The following is an 18,853-nucleotide window of genomic DNA, read 5'->3' as shown; positions in this document are numbered from 1 at the left end:
GCTCAAAGGACTATAAAAGAATGCTTGCCCTTTGATCCAGCCATACCATTGTTGGGTTTGTACCCCAAAGAGATCATAGATAAACAGACTTGTACGAAAATATTTATAGCCGCGCTTTTTGTGGTGGCAAAAAACTGGAAAATGAGGGTATGCCCTTCAATTGGGGAATGACTAAACAAATTGTGATATATGTTGGTGATGGAATACTATTGTGCTCAAAGGAATAATAAACTGGAGGAATTCCATGTGAACTGGAAAGACCTCCAGGAATTGATGCAGAGTGAAAGGAGCAGAGCCAGAAGAACATTGTACATAGAGACTGACACACTGTGGTAAAATCAAATGTAATGGACTTCTGTACTAGCAGCAATGCAATGACACAGGACAATTCTGAGGGATTTATGGTAAAGAATGCTACCCACATTCAGAGGAAGAACTACAGGAGTGGAAACAGAAGAAAAACAACTGCTTGAACACATGGGTTGAGACGGACATGATTGGGGGTGTAGACTCGAAACTACCACACCAATGCAACTATCAACAATTTGGAAATAGGTCTTGATCAAGGACACATGACAAAACCAGTGGAAATATGCATCTGCCATGGGTGGGGGGAGTGTGAGGGGTGAAGGGGAAAGTAAGAACATGAATTATGTAACCATGTTAACTTTTCTAAAAAATAAATATTAATAAATGTTTAAAAAAAATAAAGAAGACATTATTTGCCAATAAGATACATGTATATATAAAACTATGTCCTACTTATTTCTGTTAATTAGTTCTTTCTCTGCAGGTAAACATTGACTGAGTGACTATAACCATGGGAAGTCAGCAATGCTATTACTTAGTTTATCAAACGTGGCCCCATACTGGGATGAATTTCCGTAGGTCAGAAATGGGTTTTGAATAACTGCCTGGACTTCTGGAATATATGGCCTTCCCAGATCGAGAAGACAATGGACTATCTCAGGTTTGAGCTAGAAGTCAGAATTTTCCATGGTAGGGAATCACTCTGCTATAGAAAGAGAGAAGAAAGGCAGGTAGCTATAGCTGCACAGATGGGCTAATGAGAGAAACAGAGGAAAATGGCATTGAGCATGTCCAGATCCCATCAGAGTGGTCAGAATAATTTGTCCATTGAGCAGATCTCAAGACCAAAGTATCATGAAGTCACTCTTGTCTGAGAATCCTAAAGGCTATGGAGGACTTTTTTATTTTTGTTTTTCTTTGCCCTTCCTTCTCTCTTCCATCCAAAAGAGAAGATATTTTAATCTAGAGTTTACTGTTCTTTTTTATAAAAAGTTGATTATTTGTTTTTAATAGTATTTTCAAGTCAGCTTTCCCCAGATAAAGATAAACTCAATTGTAATTGCTTTTGAATATTGCATGTCTTTAATTGAATGCTGAGTGCCAATGCAGGGGGTAGGTGAGGATGGTGATTAGTGTGGTTGCCAAAGGATTAAAATCAGGGCTAAAAGGGGGATGCCAAATCTCCATCAAATTTGGCTCGAAGACTTTGGGTTGTGATTATGAGAGAACCCCATAGTTTTAATATTTATTAATTAACTTTGTCTTAAACTTCCTGAAAGAGCAGAGGAAGGAATTCCTGAGGCCCTAATGACTAAAACCAAAAACTCTTTGCTTGGGTCACTATAGCATGGAAACCTTGAGTAATCTCCAGCCTGCAAGGAAGAAGAGAGGTCAATGAGCAAAGGGTTACAGATCAAAACTGACCCAATGGGAAGAGATAGATATTGTCTGGGAAGAGAAGGAGGGGGAAATTTTGTTTTTATTTGACATAATACAGGAAGTCTAGATCCTTGGCCCTTAAAGGATTAACCTCTTTCTGTTTCTATTTCCTTATCTGGAAAATGGGGACAATAATAGCACCTACCTCCTAGGGTTGTTTTGAGGATAAAATGAGGTAATATTTTTAAAGCACTTTATCCTGTTTTCCAACCCCAGAATTGGGTCCACTGTCCCAATCTTCCTGGGTTCTCATTGCCAATAACTTTCCTCTCTGCTTTGAGGCACCCCTTTCCCCCAGCTGTGCCTGTGGGGAAAGACAAAAGATCTTTCCTCTTAAAAATGCTCCCGAAAAACTGTACTCATCCCTCCTCTGGTATTTTCAAGGATTTTTACTAATCTCTGTGGGGAAATTTAGGCCAGATGGATTACAATAGCAATGTTTAGGGAAATTTTACATTGTTTCAAAAGTTAAATTTGGCCCTATGTGCAAAAATACCAAGAACTAGATCTTGTTCTTTCTTAAGTTCTATCTTGCATTAATATAGCCTTTCTTCCCAGTCTAGCTTTCAGATTCAGTGAAGCAAAACTTGTCTAACCTGACCCCTAAGCTAAGCATCTATGCATCTTGCCCTTGTACTTTTGATTAAGTAAGGCTGTTCATTTTCTTGACTTTTCAAGAAAGACCCTTCCCTTGACCATTACTCCTGTTTGGGAGCCTAAACCTAGAGCGTGATCTCTCCAAGGGGTCCTTCTCCTGGACTTTAGACCTACAAGTAACTGAATAATTGTATTCGTCAACATTGTTTCACTGGAGGGGAATCATGGCTGGAATTAAGCAGGAAAAGTTCTTAATCAGTTTTGATGTCTTTGAAAACCACTGGATGAGCTAAAAGTTACATTGGGATTCTGTTTAGATTAGGTGAGGGATTAAGAGAAATAAATAATGGTTTACATTTCTATAGCACTTTAAAGTTTAGAAGGCGATTTCTTTTGAGGTTATTAGCATAATTATTAATATCCATGCTTCGTAAGGGTAATGGTCAGGTTTTTTATGTCTTTGAGAACTATTAGCTGAATTGAAGTGACTGATGGAGGTCTAGTCAGATTGGTTAAGGAACTTAGATAAAACCACCAAGTAGTTGGAATCAAGGAATTGTACATCTAATAGATTAATGGTGGAAGCCTCCCACCAAGCCCCTCAGAAGGAATTGCTTGGGAGGAGGATACTGAACTGGTGAAAGACCTAATGATTTAAAAAATAACTAGGGGACTTTTCCATCAGAATCCCAACAGTGTTCCTAAGACCAGCAATGGCAAGTATGAATTGGGAGTCAAAAAACAGTTCAGACCTGATTTTAAAAAGTAATAATAGGGGGCAACTGGGTGGATTGAGAGCCAGGCCTAGAGAGAGGAAGTTCAAGGTTCAAATCTGGCCTCAGACACTTCCCAGCTGTGTGACCCTGGGCAAGTCCCTTAACCCCCATTGCCTAGCCCTTACCACTCTTTTGCCTTGGAACCAATACACAGTATTGATTCCAAGACGAAAGGTAAAGGTTTATAAAAAATAAATAAAGATAAAAGATAAAAAAATAAAAAGTAAAAATAAATGTTAAAAGCATTTTCAAGGTTCTATAAAGAGCTCAGCAGAAAAACTACATCTTACCAAAGGGCAACATCTTGAGGGCTCGCTCCAACAAAAGCACTTTCCAGGAGCTGTGTTACCCTTTTGCCATACATGATTTCTAAAGTTAAGCTCTGAATTTATTTATATTGTTTTGATTTGGGTTCTCATTCCACCTTAGACACTTACTAGCTGCGTGATGCAAGGCAAGTCACCTTGCCTAATGTGAACCTCCATTCCTCATCTGTAAAATGGGAATAATAATAACTACTTCATGGAGCTGTTTTGGCAATTTAAATGAGATAATGTTGTGAAGTACTTTGTAAATATTAAAGGAAGATGAATATGAAAAAATAAAATAAAGTTAAGCTCACTTGCCCTCACACTCTGATATGCTTATGAAAGAGTATGTCATCGGCTTTTGGAGGAAACTTTTCGTACTGTGTTTACTAAATCATCTTGGGAACAAACTCCTTCTATAAGTTAATTAAATCTGACTTACTGATATCCCCTGACAATCAGAAGGCAAGCACACTGGTGGAAGCTTGTGAGAGAGCATTAAGAAAGATGCCTCTTGGACTTAGGAGAAAGAATACTATCCACATCCAGAGAAAGAACTGTGGGAGCAGAAACACAGAAGAAAAACAACTGCTTGATCACATGGGTCAATGGCGATATGATTGGGGATGTAGACTCTAAAAGATCATCCTAGTGCAAATATTAATAATATGGAAATAGGTCTTGAACAATGACACATGTAAAACCCAGTGGAATTGCTCGTTGGCTCTGGGAGGGGGTGGGAGGAGGTGAGGGAAAGAACATGATTCATGTAACTATGGGAAAATATTCTAAATTATTAATTAATTAAATAATCTTTTTAAAAAAACTAGTGGAATTGCTCATTGACTACAGGAGGGGGGAGGGAAAGAACATGAATCATGTAACCATGGAAAATTATTCTAAATTCTAATTCTAAATTAATTAATTAAATGATTTTTTTTTACAAGAAAGATGCCTCTTTCCCTAGCTCCTCAACTGGTGGCGGGGGAGGGGGGAAGTCCTGGTCACCTTTGTGCTAGTAGAGGTTAGGAGAGTAGCTTCAGAGCATGTATAGCTGAGGAAACTGAGGTTCAGAAAAGATCTATAATCAATAAACATTTGTTAAGTGTTTGCTACATGCCAAGCATTTTGCTAAGAACTTGCAATCTAATATAGAAAGATAATACACAAAAGGAAGCTGAAAAGAGGGGAGAGGGCAACCAGAAGATAACCTGTCCAGAAGCATGATATTTGTAGAGTCAAAATCAAACAGAGAAGCTAATAGAAATTTAAGGGTTTGTCCAGAAAGTTCTGAGCCCTCTATAAAGGAAGACTTTGGAAGGAGTTTATCAGTCCATCCTCCAACTCTTGCCTTAGAAGGGAAAAAGTCTTTTTATACTTTCTACTTGTATATTTTATGCTTTTATACTTTCTATACAGTCCATTGACACTGGCCTCCTGATTGTTACTCAAATAAGACACTCCACCTCTTGGCTCTAGACATTAACTGTCCCCTATACCTGGGTCACCTTCCTTTATCCTCTCTTTCTATTGGCACCCCTGGCTTCCTTTAAGTCCTAATTAAAATCCTACCTTCTACAAAAGTCTTTCCCAACCCCTCTTAGTTCTAGTATTTTCCCTCTCTTAATTATCTCCGATTTATCCTGTACATAGCTTATTTTATATATTTTTCTTTGCATTTTGCCTCTGCCATTAAATTGTAAGCTCCTTGAGGGAAGAGCCTATCCTTTGTTTCTTTTTGAGCCCCCAGGACTTAGCACAGTACCTGGCACACAGTAGGTGCTTAATAAATATTTTTTTGGTAACTTTTATCTTCTATCTTGGAATCAATGCTGTGTATTGGTTCCAAGGTAGAAGAGTGGTAAGGCAATGGGAGTTAGGCAGTTAGGTGCCTAGGGTTACACAGCTAGGAAGTGTCTGAGGCCAGATTTGAACCCAAGACCTTCTTTCTTTAGGTCTGGCTCTAAAGCCACTGAGCCACCTAGATGTCCCCAACAAAGGTTTATTAAATGAATGAAAGAAAAAGATGCTGAGAAAGTGTCGAGTATCAGTGTTCATAATGATGAGATTTCATTTAATATTGGAAAAGGCACATTGGAGGAGTCTGAGCAGAGCAACTGATGTAAAATGAAGAGTGACTTGCTCAAAGTCACAAAGCTAGTAAGTAATAGACCTTGCATGAAAACACAAGTCTCCCATCTCCAAATCCAGGAATCTGTCTGCTATCCTGCATTACCCCTTGGGAAGGCAGAAGAGCTATATGGATAGACTTTAAAACTATTGGCTAGAAATGCAGTAATGGTATATAAACTAAGACACTAAAAGGTAAACAGGCCTAAGTCTGGCTAAGAGTTCATCACTAGGTAGCATGGGCACAGAGTTGGGAGGCTTTTGGTTTAAATATCACCTCAAATACTTCCTAGCTGTGTGACCCTGGGCAAGTCACTTAACCCCAATTGCCTAACACCATTCTTCTACCTTAGAATTGATACTTACTATTGGCTCAGATTATCCAAGTAATAAATGTCAAAAGTAAAATTTGAACCCAGGTCCTCTAACTCACAGAAAACCAACTTTCTTTCCATCTGTCACTCAATTCATGTATATTTCATATATAATTGTACTCACTTAGGAAGCCCATCTAGATCTGGTATGTGATGATCTTGCCAATTTTAATAAACTGCAATAATATACACCCTCCCAGCCTCCACTGGTACTTTCCATATGGAAAGCAACTGTGTTTGAATAGCAATAGACTGTCTAGAATTGAAAGAAATTGTTTTCCAAAAAAGAGTTTCCTTTTATATACAGCCCTTAAACAACCCAGGAATCAGGATTCATCTCTAATACATTTACTATGGCTATATTTTATTATAGGGGCAGCTGGGTGGCTCAGTGGATTGAGAGCCAGACCTAGAGACTGGAGGTCCTAGGTTCAAGTCCGACCTCAGACACTTCCAGCTGTGTGACCCTGGGCAAGTCACTTGACCCCTATTGCCCACCCTTACCACTCCTGGGCCAAGGACGGTCCCTAGCCCGGATGAAAAAGGAGGAGGGTTGGGCGTGGGGCTAGCAACCCCATCCTGTAAAAACTACATCTGCTAAAGAAACTGCAACCTAAAGTAGGGGCAGCTGGGCTAGCTCAGTGGATTGAGAGCCAGGCCTAGAGACGAAAGGTCCTAGGTTCAAATCCGGGCTCAGACACTTCCCAGCTGGGTGACCCTGAGCGACTGTGTGACCCATTGCCTACTGGTTGTGGCCCTATGCTCCTAGAATGGAGTCCCAGGATAAAAAAAAAATATTTTATTGTAGTTCAATCATTTCAGTCATGTCTAATTCTTCACGACTCTATTTAGGGTTTTCTTGGAAAAGATACTGGAGTGGTTTGTCATTTCCCTCTCTAGCCCATTTTCAGATGAGGAAACTGAGGCCAACTTACTTTCCTAGTTAGTAAGTGTCTGAGGCCAGATTTGAACTCAGGAAGATGAGTCTTCCTGACTTCAGGTCTGGTGCTCTTTCCATTGAACCACCTTGTTGCCACTTGATCTATGACCTGAGGCAAAAGCAATTTCATTCTTCTACAATTCACTTTCTCCATCCAGAAAAATGGGACCAGTAACTAATGGAATGGGCAACGTTTGGCCTTAAAACTGAATTGGACACCACTTAATTTCTTCCAGCCTATATAGTAAGCATGATAAATTGTATCAGCTGGGTACTCTTTCTCTTGTCTTTTAAAATCCATTTGTGTCTATAGTAGCCGAAACACTACATGATCTTTGAATGTCTTTAGGAAGGATACATTAAAGGCCACCATAAGAGGATGTTACTCCATGAAAAGGCTTACTTTACTCTGTGGGTGTGCCATTTTGTAATAGTTTCACAACACAGTTAAATTCAATATCCTGATGGGAAGAAAAAAACACAAAGAAATCACTTACATGATTTTTTTAAAGGGAACTGTGACAAAATGATGGCATTAATCAGGAAGAAAAGGTTGAGTTACAATAAATGAAAACATAGGAAGCCTGTAGACTTAAAAAAATCTATTAGAAGCCCAAAATGACTATGAGCTGAATATAAAAATACCAGTTCCTTGAAACTAGAATACAAAAATATATTTAAAAAAAAAAAAGATAATTGTATAAGAGAAGAGAATAGGAAAGTCCTCAAAGTACAGAGAGTAAGAAATTAGACAGACCAAAAAGGATTTTGAAGAACTCCAAAGCTTACAAGATCACACATTATGCTAGCACAATGCCTAGCACATAGTAGATAAATAATAAATCTTTGTTGACTTCACTCAAATGGACATGACATTGATGTAGATTTTTTTTCTGCTGGATTTGGAGTTACAGAACCTGGATTCAAATCCTTGCTTCTCAATTTACTACTCTGAGACTTTGTCAAAGTCATGTAACTTTCCTGGGCCTCAGTTTTTTTTTTTATCTGTAAAGTAAGGAATTGTATTTTTGTTTATATTCTTCATCCTTTTTTTTTTTCAGAGAAGACAAATGACATCATGGGGTGGATGTCTTGACTTGTGTGTGAAATGCATTTAAGTGAGGCAGTTGCACAAAGTCATCAGCCTCACTCCCTCTTTCAGAGTCATCCATGTCCACTGGCAAGGCAAAGTTAAAATGACTGGTGATGACCCTGGATGTGGAATAAGCACTCCACAGTATTTGCTTTAGCCACCTTCATGGCCATTGGAACAAATCATAGTCATCTACCCATTATCCTAGACAAACTCTTCATATACTTGGGTGAAGATCCTCTTAACTCATTGAAGGGTATGTTGGATGCCCTCAACCTGGTTCAGTCATGGGCAGAAACTGCTTTACTGAGATGTGGCCACCATTGATGCTAAACTTTCTTGGAGCCACTTGATGTTTTATAAAACTTTTTTTTTAAGCTTCAGACATTTATCTTTTGAGTGTCTCCAGGGTCTTGTATAATGTTCTGCACTCGGGAGGCACTGTGACCTATTAGACAGAATTGGAAATGAGGAAACCTGTGATCTAGACCTACTGTGTTACTGATTTGCAACTTGACCCTGATTACATCACTGTTGGGTTAGATTATCTTTGGAGTAAATGTGGAATTACTCCCTAATGGACATTATATGTATGGCTGACTTTTCTAAATGGTAAGCAATCTACCCCCATACACCCTTCATATCCTAATGTAAACTGCTGTAGAGGAGGAAAGAGTGGGAGAAAGTTCTCTGAATTACTGATCAGATAAGCTTCACTCAAAATTATCCTGGTTTCTACTCTCTTCAATAAGGAGAGTTTCTTTCAGTGATTTTAGTACTTAGGACTTCTTCCCAATAAACTGGATTGCTAAGCTTATGATAGACATTGATTCATTTCTGTTGTCATTTCCTCTCATATAAAAAATAGAATTCTCCAAAAAGATTAGATGGCCCTTTCTAGACATCACTAGTTCTTGGAGTGGATAGGGGCAGCCAAGAAGTGATCTGATATGTCTTAATTTTAGTTCCAAATTTCCTCCCTCCTATCCCTTCCCATCCATCCAAGAAGTATGATACCCATTATACATATGAAATCATGGAAAACATATTTGTGTATTAACCATGTTCTGAAAAAAAAAGAAAGAAAACAAAGTTTTCAATCTATACTCTTGAATCTATCAGTTCTTTATCTGGAAGTGGAAAGCTATTTATATCAAGAGTTCTTTGGAGTTGTGGTGAATCATTCTGTTGATCACTCACTGTCTTTCATAGTTGATTATCTTTATTTTTTTCAATGGTATCCAATATTTTGTAACCCCATTTTGGTGTTTTCCTGGCAAAGATACTGGAGTGGTTTGCCATTTCCTTCTCTATCTCATTTTACAAAAGAGGAAACTGTGATAGATAGGATTAAATGACTTGCCCAGGGTCACATAGCTAGTAAATATCTAAGGTCAGATTTAAATTAAATGCCTTCTTTACTCCAGGTCCCTGCACTCTATCCACTGAACCCTCAGGCAGCCCGTAACTTCCTTCATATAGATTCCTAACTTCCTTCATATTGATCAGATTAATCTGCAGGTGCTATTTTTATCAACCAAATTACAACAGAAAGGACATTGGCCCCTATTATCATGGAAGCTCAGCCAGTGAAAATCAATCACCACCACAAGGAGACCAAAAGGGTCTAAAAAGCACCTTAGTCAGCAGACACTGTACTTACTTGCCAAGAGGATAGTGAAATGCTAGCCAAAGGCAACAGTGACTTAGCAGCTGCATGTGGCTTCAACCCTCCCAAGGGGGGGCCAACCTAGATTAAAATGTAATTGGGAAATAATTAGCAAAATAAATAAAAACATAATACAACATAGATTGTGTTAAGTCATGTTTTCTAAGTCAATATGTGAATTGTAGTTTCTTTTTAGTTTCTCTTTGAATTTGACAGGACTGACTTAGAATATAAACTAATTTAGAAAATTTTGTCAATCAACTTATCAATAAGCATTTATTAAGTGACTACTATATATGAGGCAAAAAGAATTTATTACAGAAATCTTGGTAGTTTAAAAAAGGGCTTCTTTACCTTTCTTGTGTCATGTACCCTTTTGATGATCTGGTAAAACTTCTTAGAATGTTTTTAAATGCATAAAATAAAATATGTAGGATTACAAAGGAAATCAATTATATCTAAATATAGTTATCAGTATACTTTTTTCCCCTTTAAAACCCTTACCTTCCATATAAAAATTAATGCTGTGTATTTATTCCAAGGCAAAAAAACAGTAAGGTCTAGGCAATGGGGGTTAAGGGACTTGTCTAGGGTCACACAGCTAGGACTTGTCTGAGGCCAGAATTGAACCCAGGACCTCCCATCTCTAGGCCTAGCTCTCAATCCATTGAGCCACCTAGCTGCCCCCTATCAATATACTTTTTAAGAGATGTTCAAAGTCGTTGAAGGATCAATCCACAAAGAATTTGAAGGAGAAGATATTAAAAATTATGATTCCATTTTTTTCATCTGTGAAATGGAGATAATAATATTCCCACATGCTGGAGTTTCCCTGAGTATAAAATGATATAATTTATGCAAACTGCTTTGCCAACCTTAAAGTGCTAATAAAAAATAGTTAATAATTGTTTATTAATTAGTGACTAATAAGAAAAAATGTTAGTTAATTACTAATAATATCATCAATTATTATCGTTCATTTAGCAATCTGCTAAGCCATGAGGTTTGTCTGACAGTTTTTTCTCGATGAAGCCACATGATGACTCCTTATGATCACTGTGTTCTTTTCTAGATGTCCACTAACTATTCTTTTTTTTTTTTTAATGCCCTGAATTTTGCTAGGAATGGAAGTCACTCTCACTGCACTAGAGTTTGTATACTCCATTTTCTTCCTTTTTTTTTTTTTTTTTTTGAAGACTAGGACAAAATTTGCCTTTCTCAATCCTTAAGCACTTCTCCATGGTCTTTTAAAAGTCATTAAGAATGGTTCAGCATTCAAAGCTACGAGTTTTTTCCTTCTTTTTCTGTACCTGGAGATATAATCCATCATGATCCATCATGGTATACTGAAAAGAACATTGGATTTGAAGTAGAAGACTTAACTTGACTCCTGTCTCTGTGACCATGGACCTATTTATTTAACCTTCAGTTTTCTCATCTAGAAAAGAAAAGGTTGTGGTAAATAGCCTCTAAAGTCATGCTTCCTATTCTAATCCTTTGATCCTGTGACTTTGACTTGAACTCATCAAAAAACAGTTAGGTGGGGGCCAGCTAGTGGCTCAGTGGATTGAAAGTCAAACCTAAAAATGCAAAATTCGAGCTTCAAATCTGGCTTCAGATTCTTCCTAGCCATGTACCCCTGGGTAAGTCACTTAACCTCCCTTGCCTAGGTTTTACCACTCTTCTGCTTTTGAATCAATACATAGTATTGATTCTAAGATGGAAGGTAAGGAAAAGTTAGGTGCTATCTTACTAGTTCTCTTCTCATTTAGGATATCACTTATCTTTTCTTAGCCAAATTTTATTGGGTTAATGAATAAATAAATTATAAAGTGTTTAAAATATGCTAGGCACTGTGCTAAACACTTAGGATTGGAATTTAAAAATGAGACAGTTTCTGTCCTAAAGAAAATTCTATTTTAATAGAGGGCGATAACAAGGGTTTGGTAGCCAGGGAGGGAAGTTTTGATCAGGAAATCACAGTGACCATGAGTGGGAGTCATTTAGAAGTTAATCATCCCACCCTTTCCAGTAGCAATGAAAGGATTACTTGGTTATTGTTCCCAGAGCAAGAGAGGGTCAAGCATGGTACATTTATGGTATCAGGAAGATGGCAAAATACCCAGTTTGGCCCCAGCTTCTGAGGACACAAGAATGAATTTCTGCTTATTCATCAAACTAGACAATTCATTCCCCAGAGCAGTGTTTCAAAGCAAAACAGATTCAGTCCTCCAAGGATGTGGGCAGGTAAGATTGATCTCTGAAGGTCAGCTGTAGAGAGTGGCTGCTCTGAATGGAGAGGTAGAGGCAAGAGATAGAGGCAGTCTCAGGGCTGATAATAAGATGTCTGGTAAAACCTGGTCTCATTTGGCTAGATGAGATGTTCCATACATTTCACTAAGTATTGTTTTCTTTAGCAAAGCAAGTAGAAACAAAATAAGAATCGAGCAGCTATACTCTTCGTCATTCATTATTATCATTCTCTATACTCCCACACAGCAATTCTATCCTTTCTTTGATCCTACTCTTTTCCCCAAGATAATTTTTAAAGTGTTTTTTTTTCTTTAGCTTTCCTCACCAGCCTCAACACATTCTGAATTTTAGTGCTTCTGACACTATTCTTAAGACAGTGACACACTTTAGTATTGATTCTTCATTCATTATACTGTCTTCCATCTTCTGTAGATGTCTTACAAAATCTAATTTGGTTGATGAATTCCTTGTCCATGTATTACCTACATCTCCTTTGTCTGAATCCTTTGAAATCCTCCCACCAAAAAAATCTCAGATTCAAGTCAGACTTTATCCAGCTATTATATCCTTTTCTATCACAAATTCTAATATATAGGGCATTGATCAGGAGATGCTCGATCAATTAAAGTTCCCTTCAGCTGACACGATGAAATCATTAGATATGAAGGGCAGATAGCAGAGATAATGAGGTATAAGGCTCTTCCTCTTTCAGATTTTGAGTATTTGCATGCACAGGATGTAGAAGCAAGTGATGGAGACAGTGAGGCATGAGAGAATGCATCTTTCTGACGTTGAAGTGACCCATTTGCATCCTAGATCGAGTGTTTCTATTTGTTTATAGATTACTTTATTCATTTGAAGGATATGAAGAAGTTCTTTCAACAAACTGAAAGAATTACAGGGTAGCTAGAAGTTGGTTGACTGATGGATTATCTATACCCTTAGTGGCCTTTAATAAAAGTAAATAAATAAGAGAAATCTCTAAAGAGTCAGTCGTCTCTGGAATACTAGGAGAGAGCCTCCTATGGTAGAAGAACCCAACTATTAAGAAGGAAGCACTTTCTGCCATTTCCCCTAGCTTTTCTTTCAGAGTTCATTGAGGGTTAATGTGGGAAGCCAATAAGAGAATCGATAAAAATCTGAAACTCCTCTTTTGACCCCTTTTGTGATCCTTGTGATTTCTTCTTGAAAGGTATTACTGAAAAGCTTTAAGTTCCTGTCAAACCTGAATTTAAAGGGTTAACACTGTTAACACAGCAAGGAATACTGCTGCCTGTTACAGCTAAGGCCAAGATACTCCCCAACTTGGCTTTCTGATAAGAACCTAGTCAAAATTCAGCCTTGGCCTTGCTCTATTCTGAAGCCCATGTTTTGTGTTTTGATGTGACATAATTTGTAACTTCTGCACATCTGCAAAGTTTCGGAGGTGGGGGGTTCTTTTGTGTGAAATGAGTCTTGAAATATATATAATAAACTCCATGCTCCTGGAGCCAGAGCTGGAAGCATGAAGTAAAAGACATTTCCCTTGTCCTGCCCTTATTTCCTTATCAACTAAACTGTCCTTATCAGAGATGATAAAGAGATCTCCACAGGTTAAGAGATCATTCTTCTCTTTCTTCTCCTCAATGATAATTGTAGCTTACAGAAGAGCATCTCCCTCAACAGGACACAAAGTGCCTCGAATATTATGAGAACCCAGAGAATCCAGAGGAATAGACGTAGACAGCCAAGTGGAATAACATGTCCAACGGCACTGCTTGCAAGGGTAACAGCTAGGAAGTCAGGAACAGAAAAATATGATTTGTGTATGTCACATGTATTCTCTAAGTATGCATACTTCTCTCCTAAAATTCCCTGTCTGTGCCCATTCTTCCCACTGATTCTGCGTGTATTTATGGAGAAATGGAACCTAATTTTACAGGGAAAACATTTTGTGGGTACTGCTAATGCTATGCTATTTCAGTAAATGCTTTATCTTTGAGTTAGTTATGTCAACTGGCTGGTTATTAAAGGCTGATGCATTAGTAGAAGCACATGAGTTATAGTTTTAGAAATATGAACCCAATGCACTTTGAATCTAGTGGAGCAGACATTCAAAGAGACCAACCTTTAAGTGTGAGTGGGGATGGGAGTATCTCTAGAGGGAATACCACACTAAGATTATAGATTTAATTAGTTGAGAACTTAGAAATCAACTAATCTAGTCTCTTAATACATATAAGGAATCTGAAGCCAAGAAAAGTCAAGCAACTTGGTCAGGAATTAGCAAAGCGAGAATCTGAACCCAAACCCAATGATTCTATATCCAACACTTTTTCTGCTACAATAAACCTCCTACTTTATAGAATAGATGAGTTTCTCCCAAATTCCCATCCTTTCTACTACTGCAACCAATTCCTACTTTTGGAGGAGATGCAGATCTAAAATAGCTGTCTCCCTTGTTTCTTCTTTTACCTTTTGAAGGATAAAATTATCATTGCAACAAGCCAAGAATTTATTAGCTTTTCTGCTTTTGTTTCTTTTTTTCTTTCTCACTGTCACCAAGCTTTGTTATTACCAAGGCCCTAGATGAAAATGTAATCCAAGGAATGCCCTTGAGACCTCTGTTTTTGTGTTTCACTTGCAGAGACATATCCTTCCTAATTAAAATGGCAAAATTTCACTTCTCAAAGCTACCCAGGAGTCAGGGTGAGTGCTACTCATTTCCACCATTATTTAAGAGGTTAGTGACAGTCACTCAATAATCCTGTCTCTCAGGCAAAAAAGGCTAGAAGGAAGAACAGAGGAGAGGAAGAGAGAAGAGCAGAGAAGAAAAGGTAGGAAGGAACATAGGTCAGAGGCAGAGAAGAAAAGAATAGATGACTACTATTTTTATTTTTTTATGGCTAGGAAATACATTCAAGGGCTCAAGAATATAGTTACCTTTGGTATATTCCTAAAGATTCAATAACCTATCTTAGTCTAAATTTAAATTGGGCTATTTACTGTACAAGTCAGTTCACATCTCTAGACCTCAGTGACCTCATCTGTAGAATAAGATAATTGGACTAGATGATTTCTAAGACCTTTCTAACTCTAAATGCTATTATTCCCATAATTGACTCCCCCAACCCCATATTCCCCTCCCCAAGAGCCTACCAAACAGAGTTTTGGTAAGCAATCATTCTTTCCAACCTTGCAACTTCTTCAGCTGACTTTCAAGCAATCACTACATAATTGTGAACTGCTTTCCACCCTATAAAGGCCTTTCCCTGAATAATAAGTGTTATTACCCCTGTTGAACATATGAGGAAACTGAGTCTCAAAGGAAGGAAATGTCTAGACTTCCTAAGCTTTGCCAAGGATAATAAATGATAAAAATGAGGCATGGGTACAGGTCTCTGGAAATCAGGGTAAGAGCCTTTTTCAATACACTACACTATCATTAGAGAACAATTCATAAGGCTAAGGAAGATATTGAGATACAAGACAAATTCAATTTGTTTGTCTTTTAACTCTTACCTTCCATCTTAGAATCAATACTTGATATTGTTCCAAGGCAGAACAGTAATGGCTAGACAGAGGGGGTTAACTAACTTGTCCAGGGTTGCACAACTAGCAAGTATTTGAGGTCAGATTTGAACCCAGAATCTCCCATCTCTGAACCTGCCTCTCAACCCATTGAGCCATCTAGCTGCCCCAACAAATTCAGTATTGAATGCATTGTCCTAGTCTGCCATAGTAAGTAGGCTTTTATCTGCATCATTTCGAGGAATGCCAAAAGAAATAAGATTGCCAGCCCTCACAAGGAGTGCTTATACCTCCAATTTTTGAAAATATAAATAGAGTTTAGAGGGAAATATTGTTTGACAGTACATGAATTAGTATAATATTTATTAAGCACCTGCTCTATACAGAATATTGTGCTAGGTACAGAAGACAACAAAGATAAATTAAGGGGATTGATCAAGGGCGTTCCCTAATCAATTCAATGAAGTAATAAAAGGGAGAGCCTTTTGGTGGGGCAAGGTGGGGAGGTATTGTATAACAAACATTTTGCTCATCCACTTGTAGCAGTCCCATAGATGAGCATGTAGGACTATGTGTGATATGATGAGAGCACCAAGCCTTCACCTTCACCCTTCAGCCTATTACTTAACTCATTACTACATGAATTATCTGACATTGAATTCAAAAATAAATCAAATGGCATGTTCTGATATTGCCTCATGCATGACCACAACTTCAAAAACTAGATCATTTTTAATTAATTAGCTTTGAGCCCCCACACTAGTTTAGAAGAACTGGAGAAATCTCTTTTTTTATAAACTTTCACTCAGCATCAAACTGAGTCTCTTAGGCTTAGAGAGAAACATAAATGTCCCTGGCTAAATAAATTACAAAAAATAGCACTTGATGCAAATATCTATGTGTATATAGATATGGATATATGTACACATTTATACATAGATGTGAATATATACAAACATGTATATATTTGCATTATCTACTGTTAATTTACATATATACAGCTATATATCCAGATAGCTACTACATATGCATATATGTACATATATATATACACATAAATATATTATCTATAAGAAAAGATAGAGCCAGAATCACCTCTAAATATTGGCTACAACTACAAACCCTTCCATAGATGCTGAAACCAAATTCCAACCAATAATTTCTCCCAGTATAGCAGCCAAAATGTCTCAGAAATTTTCCTTTCTCTTTACTCCAATCCATTCTCCACTTGGCTGCCAAAGTAATTTTTCCTAAGGTGCAGATCTAAGCCTGTCGCCTACCCCCAAACCCAATCAATAAACTACAGTAGCTCCTTATTACCTTCAAGATCGACTGTAAAATCCTAGTTTAGCAATTAAAGCCCTTCATAACCTGGCTCATTCCTACCTTTCTATTAGTCTTTATGCTATACTCTTCACTCTAGTCTCCATACACTCTCTGATCCCATTTAAATCTGCCTATTTTGCCTTTCCTCACACAAGTAACTCCATTTGTCATTTCTTAGTACTTTCTTTGGCTATCTGCTATGTCTGAAGTGCTCTTCCTGCCAGCCTCCAACTCCTCACCTCCTTAGCTTTTTTTCAAGATTCCAATCAAATCCTATTTTCTTCAGGAAACTTTTCCAAGTTCCTTCCTTTTGATATTAACTTCCATTTTCCCATTATGGATATTATATATGCATAAATAGTTTTATGTTCCCTACAAGTTAAGTTGGAGAAGTGTTATTATTTCTGCTCAATATATGGGGAAACAGACTTAAAGAAAGGAAGTGACTTGACCTCCTAAGCATTGTCATAGATAATAAATTAGAATATGAACTCCTTGATAGTAAGCCTACAAATTTCCTAGGCAATGTTATGAGACTGCAGAGGTCAGCAGGTTGTCTTTGAGCAGAAGAGGACCAAGTACATGGACCCAAAACAGGAGTAGTATCAGGGGACTGAGTTATGAGAAGGAAGAGTACTATTGTGAATTTTTCATGAAAGTCCAATGGAAAGGGAGCTACTCCTCAAAATGCCAAGTTTATTTTTATTCTACTGCAAGCCCAAAGAGTAGTACCACCGGAGTAGAGGTCAGACTGTATCCTTTTAGTAGAAGTAGGACTGACCAGAAGACTTTGACTTCCTAGAAACCCCAGGTTCAATTTCCTTCTGAATAGAGTCCACATCACAAGGCAGTCCAATAAGTCTAGAAGATTATATTAAGTCACAAGAGGAAGAGGGGAATTAATATAAGGAAGAAGGAGATTCATTGTTTATAGGCTATTCTAAATCCATAATATATTTTCTGCATTTTCTATAGGCTGAAACAAAGGCTGTCTATTGGCAATTATAATGTTCAAACTTAGAACTTGGGGACCCTTATTTATGGAGACTAGACTGAGTTATATTTGGTTAGATATTTTAAGAGAAAACTCTAGATTGGAGTGAGAGTGTGCTAGTCAGCTCAAATGGGCTCAAGAGAGCCAATTGTTAAATTTTTAGTGTGAATATGAATGCCTTGGAAAACATTAGAAATCAAGGCTTGCTTTATTATTTTATTGATTGTCCAGATTTAAGAAAGTGATTAAGAAAATGTCACTAATACAAATTAAACTTAAAAGTATGTCATGGGTATATTTTTTTTTTGAGAAAGCTGGCTTGTAAACATTTAATAGCACATTGGTGGTTGGGGAACAAAAATAGCCAAAGACTTGTAATTTTTAAGGGTCCCCTCCCCCACTGAATTCAGTACCTACAAGCCCAAGGTATGGGGAGCTAACCTATGGATTATATAAATTAAACATGATTTCTCTGCTCATGAAATTTACAACCTACTTGAGTGAGATGATACATTTGTATTTAACAATAATAAAAATCAATATACAATAAGTATACTAAGGAGGAACAAAGTATTAGGAAAGATGGAAGGAAGGCAGGTAGATGGCGCGATGAATATTCTGGAGTCAGGAAGACAGCTTTTCCTGAGTTCAAATCTAGCTTCAGATACTTACTAACTCTATGATCCTGGGCAAGTCACTCAGCCCTGTTTATCTTGGTTTTCTCATCTGTCAAATCAGTTAGAGAACAAAATGGCAAACCACTCCCAAAGGAAGTTACAAGGAGTTGGACATTACTGGAAATAATTCAACAATAAGAACAAAGAAGGGAGCAGGGATCCTTTATAATTTTTGTTGTTGTTGTTATGAGGTCAATCAGGAAGGGCTTCATAAAGATGGTGACAATAAACCTGTATCTCTTCTTGAATAAGAAGGATTTCAAAAGGTAGAGCTGAAAAGATGTAATTGTGAGGCATAAGCATAGGTGACTGTGTGAATAAAGTTGAGAAAGTATTGGACACCCTCTGGGAATAGCCATTTGGTTAACAAGTTGAAGGTTCTTGGCTGGGAATGGTATGAGATAAAACTAGAGTCTATTTACAACCAAATTAGGCTTGGTTGGCCAGTCTCATGCCC

Source organism: Gracilinanus agilis, chromosome 2 (genome assembly GCF_016433145.1).
Source record: "Gracilinanus agilis isolate LMUSP501 chromosome 2, AgileGrace, whole genome shotgun sequence".
Taxonomy (NCBI): Eukaryota; Metazoa; Chordata; class Mammalia; order Didelphimorphia; family Didelphidae; genus Gracilinanus; species Gracilinanus agilis.
The sequence above is the reverse complement of the archived record's forward strand: the minus strand, read 5'-3'. Positions refer to the sequence as shown.